The sequence below is a fragment of the Arachis hypogaea genome, chromosome 3, assembly GCF_003086295.3.
Source record: "Arachis hypogaea cultivar Tifrunner chromosome 3, arahy.Tifrunner.gnm2.J5K5, whole genome shotgun sequence".
Lineage (NCBI taxonomy): Eukaryota > Viridiplantae > Streptophyta > Magnoliopsida > Fabales > Fabaceae > Arachis > Arachis hypogaea.
This window is the reverse complement of record NC_092038.1, coordinates 63460985-63486436: the sequence shown is the minus strand read 5'-3', so window position 1 is coordinate 63486436 and position 25452 is coordinate 63460985. Positions and strand designations below refer to the sequence as shown.

Below are 25452 nucleotides of genomic sequence, written 5' to 3'. Positions count from 1 at the left end.
AACCCCACCTACCTCACCATTCAAATTCAAACCACTTTCCCTCCCAACCCACCCATACATGACCGAACCCTACCCCTCTCTCCACCACTATATAAACCCATCTTCACTCCTTCATTTTCACACAACCTACACACTACTTCTCCCATTTGGCCGAAAAATAAAGCCACCTCCATCTCCTCTATTTCTTCTTCTTCTACTCTCTTCTTTCTTCTTTTTCTCGAGGACGAGCAAACCTTCTAAGTTTGGTGTGGTAAAAGCATTGCTTTTTGTTTTTCCATAACCATTTATGGCATCTAAGGCCGGAGAAACCTCTAGAAAGAGGAAAGGGAAGGCAAAAGCTTCCACCTTCGAGTCATGGGAGATGGAGAGATTCATCTCAAGGGTGCATCAAGACCACTTCTATGAAGTTGTGGCCATGAAGAAGGTGATCCCCGAGGTCCCTTTCAAACTCAAAAAGAGTGAATATCCGGAGATCCGACATGAGATCCGAAGAAGAGGTTGGGAAGTTCTTACCAACCCCATTCAACAAGTCAGAATCTTAATGGTTCAAGAGTTCTATGCCAATGCATGGATCACCAAGAACCATGATCAAAGTGTGAACCCGGACCCAAAGAATTGGCTTACAATGGTTCGGGGGAAATGCTTAGATTTTAGTCCGGAAAATGTAAGGTTGGCATTCAACTTGCCCATGATGCAAGGAGATGAACACCCCTACACTAGAAGGGTCAACTTTGATCAAAGGTTGGACCAACTTCTCATAGACATTTGTGAATAGGGCGCTCAATGGAAGAGAGATTCAAGAGGGAAGCTGGTTCAACTGAGAAGGCATGACCTCAAGCCCGTGGCTAGGGGATGGTTGGAGTTTATCCAACGCTCAATCATTCCCACTAGCAACCGGTCCGAAGTTACTATAGACCGGGCTATCATGATTGGAGAGGAAGTAGAAGTTCATGAGGTTATATCCCAAGAACTTTATAAAGTGGCGGACAAGTCCTCTACCTTGGGAAGGTTAACCTTCCCTCATCTCATTTGTCACCTCTGTAATTCAGTTGGAATTAACATAGAAGGAGACATCCTCATTGATGAGGACAAGCCCATCACTAAGAAGATGATGGAGCAAACAAGAGATCCCACTCGTCATGAAATCCCTGAGATGCCTCAAGGGATGCACTTTCCTCCACAAAATTATTGGGAGCAAATCAACACCTCCCTAGGAGAATTGAGTTCCAACATGGGACAACTAAGGGTGGAGCACCAAGAACATTCCATCGTCCTCCATGAAATTAGAGAAGATCAAAGAATCATGAGAGAGGAGCAACAAAGGCAAGGAAGAGACATCGAGGAGCTCAAGCACTCCATAAGATCTTCAAGAGGAAGAACAAGCCGCCATCACTAAGGTAGACCCGTTCTTTAATCTCCTTGTCCTTTATTTCTCTGTTTTTTGAATTTTTATGCTTATGTCTATCTATGTTTGTGTCTTATGATCATTAGTGTCTTAGTGTCTATGCCTTAAAGTTATGAATGTCCTATGAATCCATCACCTTTCTTAAATGAAAATGTTCTTAATAGAAAAAAAGAAAAATTGCATGAATTTTGAATTTTATAACAGATTAATTATTTTGATGTGGTGGCAATACTTTGACTTCTGAATGTATGCTTGAACAGTACATATGACTTTTGAATTTATTGCTCATGAATGTTGGCTCTTGAAAGAATGATGAAAAAGGAGACATGCTACTGAGGATCTGAAAAATCATAAAAATGATTCTTGAAGCAAAAAAAAAGAGAGAGAGAGAGAAAGCAGGCAGAAAAAAAAAAGCCAAAAGGCAAGGGTAAAAACAAAGTCGTGATCCAAGGCAAAAAGAGTGTGCTTAAGAACCCTGGACACCTCTAATTGGGGACTCTAGCAAAGCTGAGTCACAATCTGAAAAGGTTCACCCAGTTCTGTGTTTGTGGCATGTATGTATCCGGTGGTAATACTGGAAGACAGAGTGCTTTGGGCCACGGCCAAGACTCATAAAGTAGCTGTGTTCAAGAATCATCATACTTAACTAGGGGAATTAATAACACTATCTGGATTCTGAGTTCCTATAGAAGCCAATCACTCTGAATTTCAAAGGATAGAGTGAGATGCCAAAACTGTTCAGAGGCAAAAAGCTAAAAGCCCCGCTCATCTAATTAATACTGATCTTCATAGATGTTTTTGGAATTCATTGCATATTCTCTTCTTTTTATCTTATTTGATTTTCAGTTGCTTAGGGACAAGCAACAATTTAAGTTTGGTGTTGTGATGAGTGGATAATTTATACGCTTTTTGGCATTGTTTTTAGTATGTTTTTAGTATGTTTTAGTTAGTTTTTATTATATTTTTATTAGTTTTTAGTTAAAATTCACTTTTCTAGACTTTACTATGAGTTTGTGTGTTCTTCTGTGATTTCAGGTATTTTCTGGCTGAAATTGAGGGACCTGAGCAAAAATCTGATTCAGAGGCTAAAAAGGACTGCAGATGCTGTTGGATTCTGACCTCCCTGCACTCAATGTGGATTTTTTGGAGCTACAGAAGCCCAATTGGCGCGCTCGGAATTGTTCTGGAAAGTAGACATTATGGGCTTTCCAGCAATGTATAATAGTCCATACTTTTCCTGAGATTTGATGGCCCAAATAGGCGTTCCAAGTCAGCTCAAGAATTCTGGCGTAAAACGCCGGAACTGGCACAAGAATGGGAGTTAAACGCCCAAACTGGCACAAAAGCTGGCGTTTAACTCCAAGAAAAGTCTCTACACATGAAAGCTTCAATGCTCAGCACAAGCACACACCAAGTGGGCCCGGAAGTGGATTTTTATGTCATTTACTCATCTTTGTAAACCCTAAGCTACTAGTTCTCTACGAATAGGACCTTTTGCTATTGTATTTGACATCTTTTGATCATGTTTTTATGATTGAACCCTCTTTGGGAGGCTGGCCATTCGGCCATGCCTAGACCTTGTTCTTATGTATTTTCAACGGTGGGGTTTCTACACACTATAGATTAAGGTGTGGAGCTCTGCTGTACCTCGAGTATTAATGCAATTACTATTGTTCTTCTATTCTATTCAGCTTATTCTTGTTCTAAGATATTCATTTGCACCCAAGAACTTGATGAATGTGATGATTATGTGACACTCATCATCATTCTCACTTATGAACGCGTGCCTGACAACCACTTCCGTTCTACAAGCAAATAAGGCTTGAATGTTTATCTCTTGGATTCCTTAATCAGAATCTTCGTGGTATAAGCTAGAAATGATGGCAGCATTCAAGAGAATCCGGAAGGTTTAAACCTTGTCTGTGGTATTCTGAGTAGGATTCAAGGATTGAATGACTGTGACGAGCTTCAAACTCGCGATTGTGGGGCGTTAGTGACAGACGCAAAAGAATCACTGGATTCTATTCTGACATGATCGAGAACCGACAGCTGAATAGCCGTGTTGTGACAGAGCGTGTTGAAAATTTTCACTGAGAGGACGGGACTGTGGCCATTGACAACGGTGATGCCCAACATACAGCTTGCCATGGAAAGGAGTAAGAAGGATTGGATGAAGACAGTAGGAAAGCAGAGAGACGGAAGGGACAAAGCATCTCCATATGCTTATCTGAAATTCTCACCAATGAATTACATAAGTATCTCTATCTTTATTTTATGCTTTATTCATAAATCATCCATAACCATTTGAATCTGCCTGACTGAGATTTACAAGATGACCATAGCTTGCTTCATACCACAATCTCCGTGGGATCGACCCTTACTCGTGTAAGGTTTATTACTTGGACGACCCAGTGAACATGCTGGTTAGTTGTGCGAAGTTGTGATAAAGAGTTGAGAATGCAATTGAGTGTACCATGTTGATGGTGCCATTGATGATCACAATTTCGTGCACCACAATTCATAAGGCCCTTTGGGCTAAGACAGGACAACAAGAAGCCTAATAAAGCTTTTCAAATTCAATGGGAGGCATAATTTTTAATAATTTTTGAATTTTTAGTCATTTATTTTTTAATTTGTTTTGTTGTTAAACTTTATTGGAAGATTTGATTTACTTCTGATTTGTTTAGTAGTATTTTTAGGGATTTTAAATTAAAATCAAATATGATCTAATCTAATAAGATCAAATTTGATTTAAATTAGTTATCATATCTTTAGGATTTTAAAATCTAAATCAAATCTGATCTAATCCAATAAGATCAAATTTGATTTAAATTAGTTATCTTATCTTATCTTTTAGCTAGTTTGTTAGGGTGTATTTAAAGACCTTTGGTGAGACAATTTACACAACTTTGATGAATAAAAATTTCCTTACTGCTTTATGCACGTGTTTTTAGTGTGATTAAGTGAGGTGAGTGATTTGCTTCGCTTGTTTTATGGAGATGATTGAGTGATTCAATTTTCATCCCTCTGATCTAGGTTATCAAGGACAGGTTATTTGAAGGTCTAGTAGGAAAAACCCTTTCGGTGACCTAGGTTGCTAAGAACAAGTTTTTTAGAGGTCTAGTAGAAAAACCCTTCTAGTGGCCTAGGTTGCTAAGAACAGGTTTCTTAGAGGTCTAGTAGGAAAATTCCATTTGTCTATCCTTTTCTGTTTCCACTGTGTCTCTTTATGCCAATAAATTTCTCTTCTTGGTGCCATTATTTTCTTGTCCCCCCTTCCATTTATTAAACCCCAATTAATTTTCTTATCATCTGGTTATGATATTTAAAATGATAGATAAATGGGGCTTTTCCTACTAGACCTCTAAGAAACTTGTTCTTAGCAACCTAGGTCATCGGAAGGGGTTCCCTACTAGACCTTCGAAGAACATTTCCTTGATAACCTAGATCAGAGGGATGAAAATTGAATCACTCAATCTTCTCCATGCAACAAGTGAAGAAAATCACTCACCTCACTTAATCACACTAAAAACACGTGCATCAAGCACTAAGAAAACTTTTATTCATCAAAGTTGCGTAAATTGTCTCACCAAAAGTGTTTAAATAGATCCCTAACGAAGTAGCTAAAAGATAAGATAACTAACTTAAATTAGATTTGATCTTATTGGATTAGATTATTTTTTATTTAAATTTTAAAATCCAAAAGATACGATAACTAATTTAAATCAGATTTGATCTTATTAGATTAGATCATATTTGATTTAAATTTAAAATCCCTAAAAATACTACTAAGCAAATCAGAAGTAAATAAAATCTTCCAATAAACTTTAACAACAAAACAAATTAAAAAATAAATGACTAAAAATTTGAAAATTAATGAAAATTATGACTCCGATTGAATTTGAAAAGCTTTATTGGGCTTCTTATTGTCCTGGCTTAGCCCAATGGGCTTTATGAATTGTTGCCCTTTCAACACTATTGTTTTTGAGACAAACTCTTGGTCTTCTTGATGTCCAAGACTGGCATGGCACAATTCTTATAGTATTTAGATCCTTGAATATGACAAGATTACAATTCCTCCCCTTAGCTCTAAGATGACAAAAATGCCCTCCTGACCACGTATCAGGATGGTGGTGTACCACTCACCAGGTGGGAATCATGGTAGTTTACCCGCCCACCGGTTTACAAGATAATGATATCCAGGTTAGCTACCGGATATGTCGGGTTCTGACAAAGTAAATGACACATGAGCTCATGGCCAGTAGGACGGACCTGCATCATCTGCATTTGTTTGATTTGTTTGAGTTTTCTATTCTTGTCATGGCTTGTTTATTTGTACCTATTAAATGATTATATGCTAATTACTTTACTTGAAATTAATTGTGTATAATTTGATTGCCTTGCTTGTGTCTGTATATCAGATAGGTCCTTCATGCCGGCATTGGTTGATGCTGAGGGCTATTTTATTTGGTGTTTGGAGGACTATGGGACTTTGAGAATGATGAGTTATATTAGAATTCCCTATGATAGTTGCCTGATTATGGATTTGTAAGAACCTAGGATGGAAATAATGAGGTGTGGAGTTTAAGATTTCTTACTGAGTTTCCTGTTACCTCATATTGTATCTATTTGGCATTTTAACCATGCTGGCAACCCATGAGTCGAGGGTTCTCATTTTGTATATATCCATTATTTTCCAGATGCAAGTCCTGGTGCTCCGCGATGAATTGGAGTTCGTCTGGAAGACGACGAAGCTATCTTGAGTGATGTGTTTTCTTTTGTTTAGATCCTCTCCCTTTTATTTTGAAAAACTTTAATGATGTAAATATTAATATTTCTTTTGAAACCTTGCCTATAGAGGCTTTGATGTATTTTGGGAGAGATAGGACTGTTCTCAACTATTTTTATTTTTGTAACCCTAACCGGCCTAAGCTTCATGGGTCATGACTAATGAGTATCATATATATATATATATATATATATATATATATATATATATATATATATATATATATATATATATATATATATATATATATACTTTGTCTTCCCTCTATTCTACCTTTATGTTTTTATTTTACCATGTTTATCCGAGCGCGTTCTATTCTTCGATATGCGTGTGTGTGCTCGCAATTTTCTTTTACTCTTTTTTTGGATTCTCGTTTATTAATTCCTTCTAAATATACATGTATTATAACTTCACCTTGAGTCGTACCACCTTATTATCATTGACTTATGACTCGAGCATAAGGATATGAATGCTAGTGTGTTATAAAGAGCAAACAATATATAAATGGTAAAAGAAGCTAAACTAATAAGCAATTAAGACAAAGGAAAAGAAATTCAAATGCTAAAAAGAGTTGAGACTCAAGGATCACTATCCTTGTCATTAACCACAAACATGACAATTATGAACAGTTAATCCCACTTAGTCAACCCCTAGACATTGGAAAAAGTCAAATAGGCATGTTGATCTTAATCCACAAATCCTAACCAACTCACTAATTAGGCTTAGCAAAAGGATAGCATTAGTGAAAACAAAATCATCTAACAACCCTAAATCACCAATCAATATCAGACATCAATGACTCAAGGACACCTAAGTTCTGCAAGATTCTACTCTAAAACTAAGGAAGACATTTTATCGAAGACTTACAAGGCATAAAAGAAAAGCATCATAAATTTCAATAATAATAAAATCCACAATTAACCAATACTAGAAAGCAATAATAACATCACAATTGAACATTAATAAACATGAAAAATATCAAATTTCATTAAAGAAAATTGAAAATTCAACAAGTGTTCATAAACTAAAAAAACAAAAACAAGAAACTTACAATAAAAAACTAAGTAATCTAAGATGGTAGAACAAGAAAATATAAAGAAAACTAAACTAAAACAAGATCAAAACCTAAAACAAGAGAGGAATTAAACTAAGAAACCCTAGAATTTTAGACATAAGTTGGAGCTTCTCTCGCTATATTTTTAACTAAACCATGCTATAAAACGTAAAACTATGACTAGTTTGTTGATCCCCCGTTGATCTATGCTTCAAATACTTTAGAAATGAGTTAGATTGGCCTAAAATAGACTTGAAATTGCGAGCCACGTATTCTTTTAAGTGAGTCACGTGTTGCAACTCATGCATACGCACGAATCCGAAATGATGCGTACACATTGTTGGAGTTTTGCCAAACTTCATTTCTTCAAAAATTCTCTAATTTTGTATACTTTTTCTCCATCTTTTTCAAGCCATTCTTGCCTTATAAACTTTAGATCACTCAAAAAATCATATCAAGGTATTGAATGGGATAAAAGTGTATTAAATCTGACAATTTAAAGCATTAAAAGCATGTTTTAACAATTGAGCACAATTAGAAAGAAATTTAAAAAAGAATGTATTTTAAATAAATAAATGCAAGATAAGTTGATAAATTTCACTATTTTCAAGCAAAAAATTATCATAAAATATGGATTTATTAGGATACAAACACGGTGATTTTTCACGCTATTACCATACAAAGGAAAAGATAGAAGTAGGTTTGAAAATTTGAAAAATGCTCTAGGGTAGTGGATTACTGGAAGTTTAGATATTTTGAGGCTTATAGAAGAGCATTTCAAATAATTATTCACGGCTTCTAAATCCAGTAATTTAGAGCAATGTATTATCGAGATTCCAAGGACGGTTTCTCAAGACATGAATAAGGGATTGACTGAGATAGTGAATGAGGCGGAGATTAAAAGGGTTGTTTTTAGCCTAGGGAGGTTGAAAGCTCCTGGACCAAATAGGCTCAATGATCTTTTTCTAGAAACATTTGGAGGATATACGATTAGAAGTTATGATGTGGTTAAGGATTTTTTTGCTAACAAGGCCTGCCTCAAGAGATATATGAGACTACTATTGTGATAATTCCTAAAGTGAAGCATCCCAAAAACTTGAACTAGCTAAAGCCAACTAGTTTGTAATTTCAACTATAAGATAATATCAAAAGTCTTAGTGGCTAGGTTGCAAAAAATGCTAGATAGGATTGTATCTTCCATTCAAAGTGCTTTTGTGAGTAGAAGGGTTATTCAAGACAACATTGTGATTGTTCAAAAAGCGTTTCACAAATATTGAGTGCAAATGTGGCAAAATTTTGGTGGACTTCATCCGAAAAAGATTGAGGTGTACATTAGAAAACTTGAGAGTGAATAACCTAGGAAAAAAAGGGTTGGGGGCTTGGGTTCAAAGATTTTTATATCTAAAATTTAACCCATCTAGCTAAGCAAGCTTGGAGGATAATAGAAAACCCAGAGCAAAATTGAAAGGAATGAAAAAAGACACAAATGAATTAAAAAGAATATCAAAGACACAGACGAAATTAGAAGGAATAAGAAAGGACACACAACAAAAATACAAAAAAAGTAGATAAAAGGGCTTTCCTACTAGACCTCTAAGAAACCTGTTCTTAGCAACCTAGGTCACTAGAAGGATTTTCCTACTAGACCTTCAAAGAACCTGTAATTGACAACCTAGATCAGAAGGCTAAAAATTTAAAGAACTAATACTAAGAATTACCTTAGTGATTCCTTAGCATCTTTAGTGATTTTCTCATATCTTTTTAAGTAGTTTTTTTATGTTTAAGTAAAGTTCTTATGTGTTTAACGACAATATGTTTGTAGTTGTTTTAGAATTATTGTGTATCTAGGATTAGTTTTTAAAGTAATAAGGATAAGATAAACAAACAAGCAAACACAAAGTGAACTCCCAGCGAAGAAAAAAAAAACTAGCGTCTCAATTCAAGGATTTGAACTCTAGCACCAGCATGACAATCACCAAGTTCAGCACCCAAGGAAGCAATGCCCAGCATCTTCGATGGAATTGGAAGGCTCAAGCTCCAGGAGTGGATGCCCAAGTTCAGAGGATCTTCAACATACTAGGTGCCTACCTTCAAGCGATTTTTCATTCCTAGGGATCCAAAATGCATCCAAGATAGGCGTCAATGTCCCAAGTCCAGCGCCAGGCCCATGATCCTCTCCTAGAAAGCTCTAATCCAGCTCAAAAATTCAAGATTTGAATGATTAGTTATTGTTAGCTTTTTCTAGAAAGATAATATTTGGTTTTAGTTTAGATTTGAATTGTTGTTTTAGCTATCTTATCCTTCAAAACATAAGATTATATGAATTTGAATCCTAGGATAGGATTTAGGATATAAATAAGAAAGGGATTATTCGAGGATAGGTGAAAGAGCAAAACCGTCAGCTTGAAAATTTTCACAAAATAAATTCTGTTGCAATTATAGTTCCAAGCCAATAAGTAATTCTCAAATCAAATTTTAAATTCAAAAGGATGTCACAATCAAAACATAATAACTGAGAGTATTTAGACTCCCGAGTCGTCTTCCCTAGGAGTTGCAATGAAATGTTCATTCATTGGCTATGGGGGATTTTGGAGTTTTGATTATAAGATGCAAGAAATTAAAATGGAAAGTAATTAAATGGAAAGCAAGTAAAAGCAATGAAAATAGAAATTAAATGACAAAAAGGGCTCTTGGCAAGAATTGGAGAATTAAGGCTTGCTATCCTAGTTGTGGACTACAAACATGGTAATTGTGTGGAATTAATCCCAATTAGTCAATCCTAACATCGAGGATTAGTCAAAAGGGCATAATTGATCTCAATCCACAAGTCCTAGCCAACTCTATTAATGGAAGATTTAGAATTAGTGGAAACTAAATCAATTAACAACCCTCACACAATGTGGAATGGACATCCACAACTCATGTTCACCTAATCACCCAATTTTCCAACCAAGTGTGTGAAAAACTAGGCAAAACTCTAACCAAGTATTTTATCAAACACTTGGAAGGCATAAAAAGAAAGCATGGTAAAATAACAAGAAATAATAAAATCTACAACTACCAAGTAAGGAAAGTGAGAACAACAACTCAATTAACAATAAAGGAACATAAAACATAAATTGCATTAAATCGAAATCAAAATAACAAGAGTACTCATAAACATAAAAAATAACAAAAATGAGAAATTAACAAGAGAACATAAGAAAATTAAGGCAATAGAACAAGGAAAGAGAAAAGAGACTAGATGAAAAGAAGAACTAATTATAGAAATTACAAAAAAATTAAGCTAAAAAACCCTAGTTTCTAGAGAGAAGAGGGAGCTTCTCTCTCTAGAAAATGACCTACATGATGCTAAATTAACCTTAATTTCTCCCCCCTTCGCATGGAATGAGGGCCCCTTTGATATAGCAAGAATAAGCTTCTGAAAGTCCCAAATATGGGCTCTAGAGGCCCATAAATCTCCCCCATCGAATTGTAATTAATGAGCCACGTACTGGGACTTGTGCATACACACACTTGCTGATTTTCTCTCTGTGCGTGGGCATAGGTGCTGATTTTGACCCTTGTGTGTAGGCACAGAACGTGTGCATGGGCACACTCTGAAATGCTTCTCTCCTTTGATTTCTTCATTTTTTCTCACAATTTCATGCTTCTCTTCCACTCCCATCAAGACATTCTAACATATTACACCTGAAATCACTCATCAAAATCATCAAGGCATCAAATGGAATGAAAGTGGGATAAAATTGATTAAATTAAGCACAAAAGAGCATGTTTTCACTATTAGGCTAAATTTAGGGGGAGAATACAAAAGCATGCTATTTGGATGAATAAATGTGGGTTTATATGATGAAATCCACTCAAAACAAACCAAAATTCATCATCAAATATGGATTCATCAATTCCCCCACACTTAAACAATAGCATGTCCTCATGCTAATCTCAATCAAAGGAGAACGATCGAAGGGCAAGCAATTTATTCAATGCGACTACTTATATGCATGTAACTATACTAAATACTATCTATCTATATCTATACTATGGTTCCTATTGAGTTTGGCAAAAACAAACAATAGAACTCCAATCAATCCAAAGTAGAAACTTAGGGCCAAGACAAGAGATCAATGCAATGTGACCAATGTACAAAGATTTGGTTTGAAATTTCCAAAAACTAACAAGCAACTTGCAAGAAGACACAAGATAAGAAATGGAAACATAGAATTGAGCGTTTGAACCCCTCACCAGATGTGTATATACTCTAGTCGCTCAGTGTTTAGGGCTTAATAACTCAATTCTCCTTTAATCATATTTTTCAAAGATTTGCAAGTCATCTAACAATCAACAATTATTCAGTGCATGCACACAAATATCAGGAGGACTTATCCATGGGTTGTAGTGGAGTTAGGGCCAAGGTGAGATTGTATTTGGTCAAGTGAGCTTTGAAATTTGAATCTTTGATTAACCTAAGCTTCCCACCTAACCTACAACAACCTATTCAATTCTAATGAAAACCTAACTACGCATTCTTCACTTTTTCACATATTCATGCATTCTCTTTCAATCACATTCCATATGCATTGATATTATTACTTTACTTTGGGGGCATTTTTGTCCCCTTTTATTGCTTTCTCTTTTTCTTTTTTTTTGTGTGGATAAATACCATGAATTCTAATTAGGACATAGACCATATTTTTTTACATTTTCTCCATAGTAGTAGGAGTAGGAGTAGTGTAAACTACTGAGAGCTCTCTTAGAGTTTTTAATTAGGGTTCATTGTAGCATTTTATTGCAAGCTTTGATTTTGGATTTCACTCATCTTTATTGTAAGTACTCTCAATTTTCTCATTAATTATATCATCTTTGCTTTCATTTTCTCTTGGTTCAAGTCACTTTGTTAATATTTCCAATTTTGAGTTTCTTGAAGTTTTGATTAATGAATTTAATGTTTTATGCTTTATATATGCTTGGTTGATTGTCTGTTGTTGATATTGTGAGTAGTTTGGTGATAATTTTTATTTTCCTTTGCAACTTCCTATGTTTTGGTTTTATAGCCACCAAGTGTTTGTGAAAATGCCACTTGGTAATTTTGAGTAAATTTTCACACCTTGGCTTTCGATTTGAGTTCCTAGGATACTAGAGTCATTAGAGTCATGATGTCCGACATTTAGTGGTAATTCTTGGGTAGTTAGTTGACTCTTGTTTCCATTGACGCTAGCTTTTTACCAACTAATTTGGTAAGTTAGCTAGGACTTATGGATTAAGGTCAATTATGCTTGCTTGACCTCTTCCTCGATGTTAGGGGTTAACTATGCGATATTGACTCATCATAGTTACCATTGTTGTGGTTATGACGATGATAGGATTCCTTGGATCGTCGTTCCCAAGTCAGGGCTCTTTATTACATATCTTGCATTTTCACTAGTCTTGACCTTATTTCCCTTTTTAATTGCATTGATTTCGATTTTGATCATTTCTTAGTTCTTTTATATCTTAGTTCTTTTAATCTTTAGTTCTTCGATTTCAAAACCCATTTTCCCCACAACCAAAAGTGTAACACTTCAATTGCGTTTCTAGGAAGCACGATCCGAGATTGAATGGCTCTCGGTTAATTATTGTTTGAAAGATTATACTTTGATGTTTGGGATTGTATTGCCGGCTTGGACTATACTCACAATAGAATTATTTTATCTAATTTTCGAACCGGTACAAATCCTCTTCATCAAGTTTTTGGCGTCGTTGCCGGGGAGTTGTAATGTGTGCTTATTGTTGGCTATTGTGCATGTGTAAATATTATGAATAGCTTATTTTTGATTGATTAGTTGCTTGATTTTGTTAGCTGTTAGGAGTTGTTTTAGTTTCTCTTAGTAGCTTTTGCTTTTATTTGCTCTTTGTTCTATGAATTATCACCCCTTTGTCTTGGAGTTTGGCTGTTATGATGTGGTAGGAAATGAGAACCTTAATGATGGAATGCATCATGAATTGTTAGCTCAATTGAGTGATGAGCTATATGCTTCTAGGAAACCCTCTTGGAAAGAACCTCATCCACGTCCTTATAGCTATTATCCACCTCTTGATGCATGCTACTATCCCCCATACTACAACGAGCCAAACCCTTAACATTATGATCAATCTTACTCACAAGCCACATCACACTATTACCAATCACCTCCACATAAGCCTACCCCATACCCGCCATACCATCAATCTTATGTGCCCCATGAACAACCTTATGAACCACACTTAAAACCACCACAATTCAAACACTAATACTCTGCACAACCTTATGAGGGCCCTCTCCCACATGATGAACCTTTTTTTCCCACACAACCTTCAACAGAGGAAGCATTTCAATTCTTCCTTCAAGAGCAAGAAGACTACCAAAAGAGGCAAGACAACATCATGGCTACCTTAGCTGGAGCCCTATCCAACTTAGCCTCACTACACTCTTCCGACAATTCAAGCACTCCCATGGATGAAAGTAAAGAATCAACTTCAATGCAAGCTTCTGGAGTGGAAGAAAGCTTGGAGCAACATGGAAAATAACAATAGTACTTTGAATTAATACTCGAGGAACAGCAGAGCTCCACACCTTAATATATGGTGTGTAGAAACTCCACCGTTGAAAATACATAAGTGATAATGGTGTTCATTGGCTTCGGCCCCAGAGGGGGAACCAAAATAACCAAGACATCTAATACAATGAGAAAAAGTTCTATTTATACTAAACTAGTTACTAGGGTTACAGAAAGAAGTAAATGATGCAGAAATCCACTTCCGGGGCCCACTTGGTGTGTGCTTGGGCTGAGCATTAAATCTTTCACGTTTAGAGGTCTTCCTTGGAGTTAAATTCCAGTTTGTAACTTGTTTCTGACGTTTGACACTAGCTTACAACTTGTTTTTGGCGTTTAACGCCAGAATAGGGCAGAAAGCTAGCGTTGAACGCCAGTTTGTATCGTCTAAACTCGGGCAAAGTATAAACTATTATAGTTTACTGGAAAGCCCTAGATGTCTACTTTCCATCACAGTTGAGAGCATGCCATTTAGATTTCTGTAGCTCCAAAAAATCCATTTCGAGTGCAGAGAGGTCAGAATCCAACAGCATCAGCAATCCTTTTTCAGCCTCTGAATCAGATTTTTGCTCAAGTCCCTCAATTTCAGCCAGAAAATACCTGAAATCATAGAAAAACACACAAACTCATAGTAAAGTCTAGAAATATGAATTTTTCTTAAAAACTAATAAAAATATACTAAAAAGTAGCTAGATCCTACTAAAAACTATATAAAAACAATGCCAAAAAACGTATAAATTATCCGCTCATCATCCCGTACCATAAAACGGTGCAAGCCGGTCTGCCCTACCAACTAAGGTGGGTTCAAACTACTCGCCTGCTTGATTTTTTTGAAAAATACAATTCGTTAAAATTAATAAAAAATAATAATTAAAGTATCAACTACAAATAAAAAAATAGTCAAATTATAATATATTTTTTTACTATCCTTTTTAAAATTTTCAACTTCAATAAATATTGTTCAAAATAATATTTGTCAATAGAACCATCTTTATTTTAAAAAATAAGTCACATAATTTGAGCATATATACGAAAGTGTAAAATAAAATAAAGTTAATAACTAAAAGAAAAATAAAAAAATGTTTGAAAATTATATAATTATTAATTTTGTAGTACTAATCACTCTTTTATTTAATAAAAAAAGAAAAATAAAAATCTTTGGCCCCATGGGCCGGCCTACCCCGCCCGCCAAAACCCACTAATTTGGCGGGTTTTTTTTTATTTTGCGAGTTCCAAATCTTAGTCCGATTCGGCCTTTTTAGTGTGTTTGGTGGTCGGCCTGACGGGTTCAACCCATTTTGCTACCCTTATGCGTACGAATGACATGCTTTATTGAACTAAACTTTTTTGTGCGTATTCCACATGTACGCACAAAAGTTGATTCGTGTGTATGCATGCCGACTGCCCTATTTTTCAGAAAATGTTGATTTTAACTTTTTAGCATATCCAACTAACTTTTTGACCCTTATAACCCCGTATGAACTTTGTCAAACTATTTTAAGACTTTATATACACTGGGGGTTAGATTTTAATGAATTAAACTAAGTTTTCTATATGAAACTTATTCAAGGAGATGTTAAGGATGTTGTAGGGATGGCAGTTCGTCCTACCCACGGTGAGGAATTTGGCTTTGTCCTGCTCATAGAGTTTATGAATTTTACTCACTCTAATATAAAAGAAAAGAGATTTTTGGTTATGATGAAACTAAAACTGGTTGAGAATTTAAGCGAGGCTTACGATGAAAATTTTGACTGAGATATTTTCAGATAAACGTTTGATTAAACCGGATGACTTGGTTGCAATGGTGGTTCATCCCATCTAATGTAAGGAGAGTGGTGTTATCTCGCTCACGAGAAGATGGAATTAATAAGTCAATAAGGAATTGGGGTTAACAAATCTAAGTGTGATACATTAATAATGAATTGGGGAGGTAGATGATTCTCTCCGGATATACCTTTATATATGTGAAATAAGAATTATGATTAGTTATATTTTGTGAGACTGGTTGAGATGAGATTATGATTTAAAAGTGTGGTAGACACTATATCCCAGAGTGAATAGGCAAGTTGAGACTGAGGATTATCTCTTGATGCGATAGACAAGTTGAGGTTGAGATTTCTCTCTCTTGTTGCGGTGGACAAGCTTGAGGTTGAGGATTTCCTCTCTTGTTGCATCGGAGAGTTGGATAGAAGGTTAAGGATTTTCTTTGATTTAATTCTGTATTATTAATTCAATTTTTCGTTATGGTTGATTATGCTTGATTGAAATGAGATTTGAAGTGATATGGTAAGTGATAGAGAGGATGTCGATTCGGAATTTTTCAAAATAAGAATCACTTCATTGGTAGCATAGTCCAAACCGACAATCTATCCTCTCAAATCAAAGTTTAAATTTCCAAATAAAAATAATAACCGAGAGTAATTCGACCACGATTCGTTCTCCCTAGGAATGCAATTGAGATGTCACTTTCTTGGTTGTGAGGAAAAGGGATTTTGAAATCAAAGAACGAAAGATTAAACGAACTAAGAGATAAAAAGAACTAAGAAAAGATTAAAATTGAAATTAATACAAGTAAAAAGGAAGTAAGGTCAAAACTAGTGAAAATGCTACAAATGCATAAAAGAGCCTTGACTTGGGAATGAGAATTAAGGAATCCTATCATCGTCATAACCACAACTATGGAAACTATGATGAGTGAATCTCATTTCGTCAACCCCTAACATCGAAGAGTAAGTCAAGCAAGCATAATTGACCTTAATCCATATGTCCTAGCTAACTTACTAATTTCTTAGTAAAAAGCTAGCATCAACAATGGAAACAAAAGTCAACTAACTACCCAATAATTACCACTAAATGTCGAACATTATAACTCTAGTATCCTAGGAACTCATTTCCCAAGTCAAGGTGTGAAAATCTACTCAAAATCTAAAGTTGGCATTTTCACAAACACCTTGTGGGCATAAAAGCAAAACATGTAAAATTGCAAAGGAAAGTGAAAACTAAAACCAAACTATTCACAATATCAACAATAGAAACTCAAGCAAGCATATAGGAATCATAAAACATTAAATTCATAAGCAAAAGATTCAAGAAATCAAAATTGCATATATTAACAAAATAACTTGCATATATTAACAAGAGTATTGAAATTAAAGAGGAAATTAAAGATTACTTACAATAAAGATAAGTAGAATCTACGATCAAAACTTAAACTATAAAATGCTACAATGAAATTAAGTAAATCCCAAGAGAATTTTCTATCTATACTACTCCTACTTCTAATGCATTTTCTACCCTAAAAAACCAATCTAAAACCTAATGCCTTAATAAGGAATTAAATCCCCTTCATATAGCATCCAAAATCAGCTTTAGCACACTCAAAATTGGGCTAAGAGGCCTCCAAAATCGCGAGCCACGTGCTTCATTAATGAAGTCATGCACTGGTACCTGTGCGTACGCACAGATGTGTGCGTACGCACACCTGCTGTTTTGCCACTTGTGCATACGCACGAAAGATTGTGTGTACACACACTTCTGATTTCTAAACTTGTGCGCACGCACAGATGGTTGTGCATACGCACACTTCAGTGTGTGCTTCTCCTTTATTTTCTTCATGTGTCTCCTTTTTTACATGCTTCTTCCTACTTTTGCCTAGTGATTCATGCCTAACTGACATGAAATCACTTAACAAAACATCATGGCATCGAATGGAATCAAAGTAGAATCAAATTGTTCAATTTAAGCACAATAATTTATGTTTTCACATTTAAGTCCAATTTAGGGATAAAACACAAAAGTATGATATTTTGGTTATTAAGTGTGAGTTTATATGATGAAATCTGTCCAAATCAAGCCAAAAATTATCATCAAATATGGACTCATCAGTAAGTGTAACACCCTAACTTTAAGCATCTCATGATCGCACTAAAAGTCCGGCGTTACCTACCTCTACTCCAATTTCATACTATATTTATTTAATATTGAGCATTCACGAATATAAACCGAACTTTTAATTAAGAAATAGAAAATTCTTCACTTTAAACTACATAATTACATAATTATATCAACGTAGTAATAAATACATAGATTTATTCAAAACTTGTCAAATACAAGTCCCGCCCCTCTAAAATCTCAAAATGAGAAATGACGAGGGCTAAAATCTCAACTAAACTAACAAACAGAAAATATTGTGGACTAGCACCAAAGCTTCCTGAACCTGTCACTGAAATGGAAATTAGTAGGGGCTGAGAATATTGTCCTTGTAGATTCTCAGTAGGGAAGGGAATACCATTAAAACAAAGCGATACTTGCAACTAGAATTTATTTCATTATAAAACAGTTTATCCTTAAAATAAACTTTTGGAAAAGCTTTGTGGAAAAAATTATTTTGAAAAGTCGTAAAGAAACTCCTTTGGTTTACAAATCAGTAAGGTGAATAGTTTAAAGAAATTAAAAGGACCAAGGACCTGCCTAAAGGATTCCTACCCAACTCATATCACTTGCTCCCATCCAACTAATACATAAATTAGAGTAATAAGACAACACCTAGTCCATCTTGCCTCAACCTCCATCAACACATATCAGAAACAACCCTCAGCGTCACCACCGCCAACATGAGGGATCTCTATGTTGTCGAACACATACATAACAATGAAAAGCATACACAAATAAAGAGTACAGATAAAACAATTAGAAATAGAAAATAAATGCAATTACTTAATTAGGAAAACCAAAAACAAGATTCACACCCAAACAATACACACAAATGCAAATAATACATGTGTGCCCTATGGCCAATGAGCTCATCTGTCGGTTATACAGCCAAACTCGACATGTTCAGTAGCGAATCGTGGACAGTCCCTACGTGCACGCATCTACAAAGAGGAATTTTACATCTTCAAAGAGGAACATCCGAAAAGGTATAAGTGTCCGGCCACAACTTGCGATGTAGGGTTAACAGAATTTCCACCACATCCTGGACCAAGCGAAATTACTCCATTGCATCTACCTAGGCAGGTGTATTCGAAACTCAGATCAAACATCATTATCAAAGTGTAACATCCTAGAGCAAGCGGACTCACTCCACTGCATCTACCCATGCAATTACATTTCAACATGTCCCAGAGCAAGAAGAATCACTTTACTACATCTACCCAAGCAGGTACATTTCAATCTCAATCGTAATCATATTCAACATTAACTCTATTATTAACTCATCATCATTTTCTTCATCAATCTTGTTTACAGTCTCATCTCAATTCATGTTCAATCTTAATTAAGCTTATTTGTCATCATCCCTCATCATAATCATCATACTCTCTCTTAATCTCGAAATAATCATCAAACCTTAATCAAACCAATTGTCACTAATCACATATCAATTTCAAGCATAATCCTTCAAACAACTTACCAATCTTACTTCCAAATCAAACATCGCATAATTATCCTCATATTCCTTAAAATAATTCTCTTTCTCTCAATTCCAATGTTTAATTCTATTAAACCTTAAATTCACTCTCCTATGCCTAAACCCTTGAATTTATACGTAATTTACTATTTTAAAGTATTTAGCAAGTTAATCAAGTCTCTTTTCATTAATAAAAATCAAATGAGTTAAAACCACAAATCAACCAAATCATAAAAACCCGATTCTCTTTAAAATCCTTAAAAATATTCAAGACTCTGTCTCTCTTGATAATTAATTCAAACCAAACTCATTTTCAAAGTCATAACCAAAATTTATTCAAATTCTTAGATAAATTTCGGCAGCACCTCTCCTAAAAACCGGAGTTTGCCACCCATCACAGGTTTCTTCTTTTCAACCTCAACGCAACAAAACTAACATTTCAAATCAATATTTCCAAATCCATCATTCGAGACTAATCATTATAGATTTAAATCAAAGATTTTATCAGAAATCAACCAATTCAACAACACACAACATGACAATCTCAATAGAACATCATTTACATCACAAACATTCAACAATTTGCATTAACCTACTAAACTTATCAGGAATTCAAAGCCCAAAATATTTTCTTATTTAAAACAATCCCGTACCTCGAAGAATCAAGTCCGTAGTGACTTTAACGTGATAAAATCCCATTTTCCTCATCCTACAATAGCAGCAGCTGCATCCACAGCTCCCTTTACTTCCGCAACAACAGAAAAGCTTTAATTGTAACATGTGACATCAATAACCCAATTCTAAATCATCAATACCGCAAATTCCTTAATAATGTACAACAGATTACTAACAATAAGAGTTCCAAAACAGACATATTTTCTGCAACAAAAAGTGAAACAGCAGCGACCTCTGAACAAATCCGGCCGCAGCTCCAACAACTATCCCAAGCGACAGCAGCGACCAGAAGCTCGATGACGGCAACTGTAACTACCATAAAGTGATCATAATGTTCCCGTAATTCAAAAGAACAGAAACCAGAAGTAAAACCCTTAACAGCTGTGGATCTCAGGGACAGCAGCGCCATTTTTTGGTGATAGAGGCTTGGCGATGCATGCCCGGCAACGGCGACGGATTGCGCGACTGCGACTGAGCACGGCGGCGGTGGTAGAACCGGCTTCTCCTCTCATACACGCATCACTCATTCGTCAGTCCTATCTCTTTGTGGACTCTCTCTCTTCGGCTTTACCCATGGATGACGGCGACGCTAGCTTCACATTGAGAACGACGATGGCGCGGACAATAACAGCGGCAGGTGACTCCTTCTCTCCAATGCAGCTTGACGGTAGCGATGACACTGGGTGACGACGGGACTCAGAAACTCCATACGGCGGCTGCTGGACCCGTCAGCATCGTCGATGCCACTCGCGATGATGATGGCGCAGACAGTAGCAGCGGCGGCGGCTTCATCTGCGATGAGGAACGGCGGGACAACACTGTTCTTCTTCTCCTCTGGTTCTCTCTCTCATCCATTCGATCATTTCAATGGCGACTAGGCAGGGTGCGGTGACGACGGCAGCGAGGCCTGATGAGTGGATATTTTATACGCTTTTTGGCATTGTTTTCTTAGTGTTTTCAGTACATTTCATTGAGTTTTATTTAATTTTAATAGGTTTTAATGCAAAATTTACTTTTTAGATTCTACTTTGAGTTTGTGTTTTTGTTATGATTTTAGTTAATTTCTGGCTAAAATTGGCAAATTTTGGCAAAGTCTGATTCAGAGGCAAAGAACAGAGTGTAGATGCTGTCAGATCCTGACCTTCATGCATTCAAACGAGCATTTCTAGAGCTACAGAGGTCCAAATGGCGATCTCTCAACGGCGTTGGAAAGCTAACTTTTAGGGCTTTCCAGTAATGTAGAATGACCTATACTTTTGTTTTTAAATGCAATTGCCCATATTGGGCATTGAACGCCCAAATCACTCCCTTTCTGGCGTTCAACACCCCAAAAGGAGCAAGGCAGCATACAAACAACCCCCTAATGGGCGTCCAATGCCCATTTGTCAAGCCAAACACCAAGCTCAGTTCAAAACATTCACCAAAGTGGGCCCAAGAGTGGATTTTTGCACCTTTAGTCTAGTCTATCAGATTTCTATACTTTTTCATTATTAGATTAGTATATATAGGAGAAGATCACCTATGTTTAGGGGCTTCTGCCTCATTTTCTCCCATTACTTTCAAATTACATTGTACAGCATGAGTTACTAAACCTCCTAGGTTAAGGTTAGGAACTCTGCTGATTCTCATGGATTAATAATATTACTGTTTCTATTTCAATATATGTTTAAATCCATTCTAAGATGCATTATCGTTCTTCAATACTTATGAATCTGGGGTGGAACAGAAGTATGACCCCTTGTTCTACATGAGTTCTTGCGAGTCTCGGAAAGGATAGCGTTGAACTACAAGCTTGAGAATACGTCTCTTAGACGGCTAATCCTCGCACTCGTTAGGGACATGGGAACATCTGTTCAGCCCAGTCTGGGGCAATTAGTGCATTTGTGGTATAAGCTAGAATTATAAAGTTTCATTCTCCGATCCAAAAGATCTGACCGTGTCTGTGGCATTTTGATGTGGATCAGGGGAGATTAATGACCATTGACTTGGCTTCAATCACTTACAACTTGCCATGGAATGAATCATCCATTGTTGGAATAGGCAGTAAGAAAAGTTCATCTGAAAAGATAAAGCATCTCCAAAGCCTTAATCGACCTCTCACTATTGTTTCTTGGCTATTTCATTATTTCTTTCTTGTTTTGTTTATGTGCATTCAACAATAACCAATCAACTTTCTATTCGCCTGATTAAGATCTACAGGACAACCACTGCTTGCTCAGTCCGAAAATTCTCGTGGGATCGACCCTCACTTACCTGAGATTTTACTTGGATGACCCTGTGCACATGCCGGGGATTGTTTGAGATTGGCAAACTAACGATTGTCTTATTTCTTAGATCAGGTACTTTTTATTGTTTTTCTTTTTGTTTGTGTTTCTTGTGTTTTGGTTTCTTGTTAAAATTTTCGAACTTTCTTGTTTCTTTTTCAAAAAAATTTTCAAAACCTTTTTCTTTTGTTTGAGTCTTGTGTCAATCTTTAAGTTTTCGAAAAATTTGTTCTTGATTGTTCTTTCTTTTGTTCGAATTGTTCTTGGTGTTTTTCTTTGTTTAATTTAAAATTTTTTTAAGTTTGGTGTCTTATTGTGTTTTTCCGTCCAAATTTTCAAAAATTGTTTAATTTGATCTTAAAATTTTTAAGTTTGGTATCTTTTTGTGTTTTTCCTTTCAATTTTCGAAAATCTTATCTTGTGATTTCAAAAATTTTAAGTTTGGTGTCCTAATTAGTTATCTTTTTGCTTATCTTTTCAAAATTTAAAATTTGTCTTGCTTATCTTATTAATCTTTTTCAAATCTTTATCTTATCTTTTTATCTTTCTTTGAATTTCAAAAAATCTTAGCTCATCTTGTTTTAAATTCAAATTTTAAAATTCAAAATTCAAAAATTCAAATTCAAATTTCAAATCTTTATCTTATATTTTTCCTTTACTTTGAATTTCAAATTTTGTCATCTTATCTTGTTTCAAATTCAACTTTCAAAATTCAAAGTTTTAAAATTTAAAATTCAAAATTTAAAATTCAAAATTCAAATTTCAAATTTCAAAAATTTAAAACTCTTAAAATTCAAATTTTAAAATTTTAAAATTTGAAAGATTTAATTTGAATTTTAAAATTCAAAATCTTTTTAAATCTTTCAAATTTTATCTTTCCTTGTTTGACTTTCTTTTTCCACTTTTTAAACTTCAAGATCTTCTTTTAACTTTTCCTTTTTAAATTTCAAATTTTCTAAATCAAATCTTTTATTTTATTTTCAAATCTTGTTAGTTAGTTAATTACTTGTTTTATCTTATTCTCTTTTTATTTTTCTTTTTTTCCTCTTTTTCAAAACCTCCTAACTATTTTCTCCTTCTTTTTCGAAAATCCTAACGTCTTTCTCTCTCTTCTTTTGAAAAAATTCCATCCCTCCTTCCCTCTCTATTTTTGAAATTATTCTTTTAAATAATAGACACCTCTATTTTCTTTTCTTCATCTCACCCCTCTCACAAGGAATCCTCTATACTCTGACATAGAAGATTCCTTTCTTGTTTTCCGGTTGGTTTCTTCTACTTTTATGAGCAGGAATAGGAATAAAGAACTCATCCTTAATCTTGATCCTGAACCTGAAAGAACACCAAGGAGATGCCTACGGCAAGCTCAAAGAGCTAGAGGTAACCTCATAGAAGCTCTTGAGCAAGAAGCTGAAGAAACAACAATGGCAACTAATCTAGATAATGGGGGAGATGCAAGTAAGGTCCTTAGATCTTACACTGCACCCAATTCTAACTTTTATGGATGCAACATCTCCATTCCTGCCTTTAATGCCAATAACTTTGAGCTGAAGCCTTAACTGGTCACTCTAGTTCAACAGAAGTGCCAGTTTCATAGACTTCCACAGGAAGATCCCAATAAATTCCTATCTGACTTCTTGCAGATATGTGGCACTGTTAAAACTAATGGAGTAGATCTAGAAGTTTACAAGCTTATGCTCTTTCCCTTTGTGGTCAGAGACAGAGCTAGGCTATGATTGGATTCTCAGCCCAAGGAGAGCCTAGATACATGGGAGAAGGTGGTCAATGGATTCTTGACCAAATTCTTTCCACCTTAGAAGCTGAGCAAGCTTAGGGTGAAAGTTCAAACCTTCAAACAAAAAGAAGGTGAATCCCTCTATGAAGCTTGGGAAAGATACAAGCAACAGATCAGGAGATGTCCTCTTGACATGGTCTTAGAGTGGTCCATGATGGAGATCTTCTATGATGGTTTCTCTGAGATATCCAAGATGTCATTGGACCACACTGCAAGTGGATCAATCCATTGGAAGAAGATGCCTGAAGAGGAACAAGAGCTCATAGACATGGTTTCTAACAACCAATACATGTACACTTCTGAGAGAAACCCTGTAAATAGTGGGGCCACTCAGAAGAAGGGCGTCCTAGAGGTAGACACCTTAGACGCCATCTTGGCTCAGAATAAACTCATGTCTCAACAGATCAACATGATCTCTCAGCACTTGAGCAGGACACAGAGCCCATCTGCTTACTGTCCAGAGACAGCGTATGAGTTGGACTCTTCTGACAATACCTGGATCACCATGGAGGAGGTAAATTACATGGAAAATCCCTCCAGATCCTCCAACAATAATCCCTATTCAAATACATACAATCATAGATGGAGGAACCACCCTAACTTAGGGTGGAGAGAGCAGCAGAGGCCTTAACTACAACCAAAATAGAATGAACCAGAATAGGTTCAATAACAAATCATTCGAATGATCTCAGCAACAGATGGAGACACCCAAGCAGAGCCTCTCTGACTTGGCCACCAAAGTCTCCAATCTCACTAAGGCCACTCATAGTTTCATGACAGAAACTAAGTCTTCCATCAGGAATTTGGAAGTACAGATTGGTCAACTGAGCAAGAGGATCCCAGAAATCCCCTTCAACCCTCTTCCTACTAACACAGAGATAAATCTAAAGGATGAGTGCAAGGTCCTCATTGTGGAAGCCAAGGCTGAACCCACAAAAGAACCTCCTAAGGAGGAACTGAAGGAAATCATGGCTCATGAGGTTGTCCTCATGCACGCCCTTCTAGAAGCAAAGGAGCCTGAAGAATACTCCTCCTCAGATGAGGAAGAAGAGACTAAAGAAAAGCAAATTGCTCGCTTCCTGGCCATGCTCATGAAGCTGAAGGCCAGTCCCTCCGATGTAGAGACATTGGAGAATGAGCCTCCAGTGCTGACTGATAACATGTCATCATGTCATGTTTTTCTATGCTTTTTCATACAAAAAATTGATTATTTGTGCTTAAATATTGAATGCTTTTGTGCTTAAATGGTATATTTCCTTGATCTTTTAATTTTGTAAATTTTGTAGGAAATAAGAAGAAAAAGAAGCAAAAGTGCACAAAATAAGCTAAAAAAAAAAAAATTTTGGGGCACACTTTAAAATGGAGCACGCTTTGGAGCCTTAGGCCACGCTTTTAAAAGCGTGACCCATGACCATGAAGCCTTGGCCTTATTATCATGAAATATCATGCATGCATTTAATTAAAATGAGCTTTACGGCATTAATGAAAGCATGCATG

At 35.8% G+C, this 25452-nt stretch overlaps 1 non-coding gene across 1 annotated transcript; it reads right to left on the bottom strand.

The window, feature by feature from the left end:
- Positions 1 to 23986: 23986 nt before the first annotated feature.
- Positions 23987 to 24095, bottom strand: LOC112793759 (small nucleolar RNA R71). Its single transcript, XR_003198456.1, has one exon. It is a non-coding gene; the product is annotated as a small nucleolar RNA R71 (small nucleolar RNA).
- Positions 24096 to 25452: the final 1357 nt, after the last annotated feature.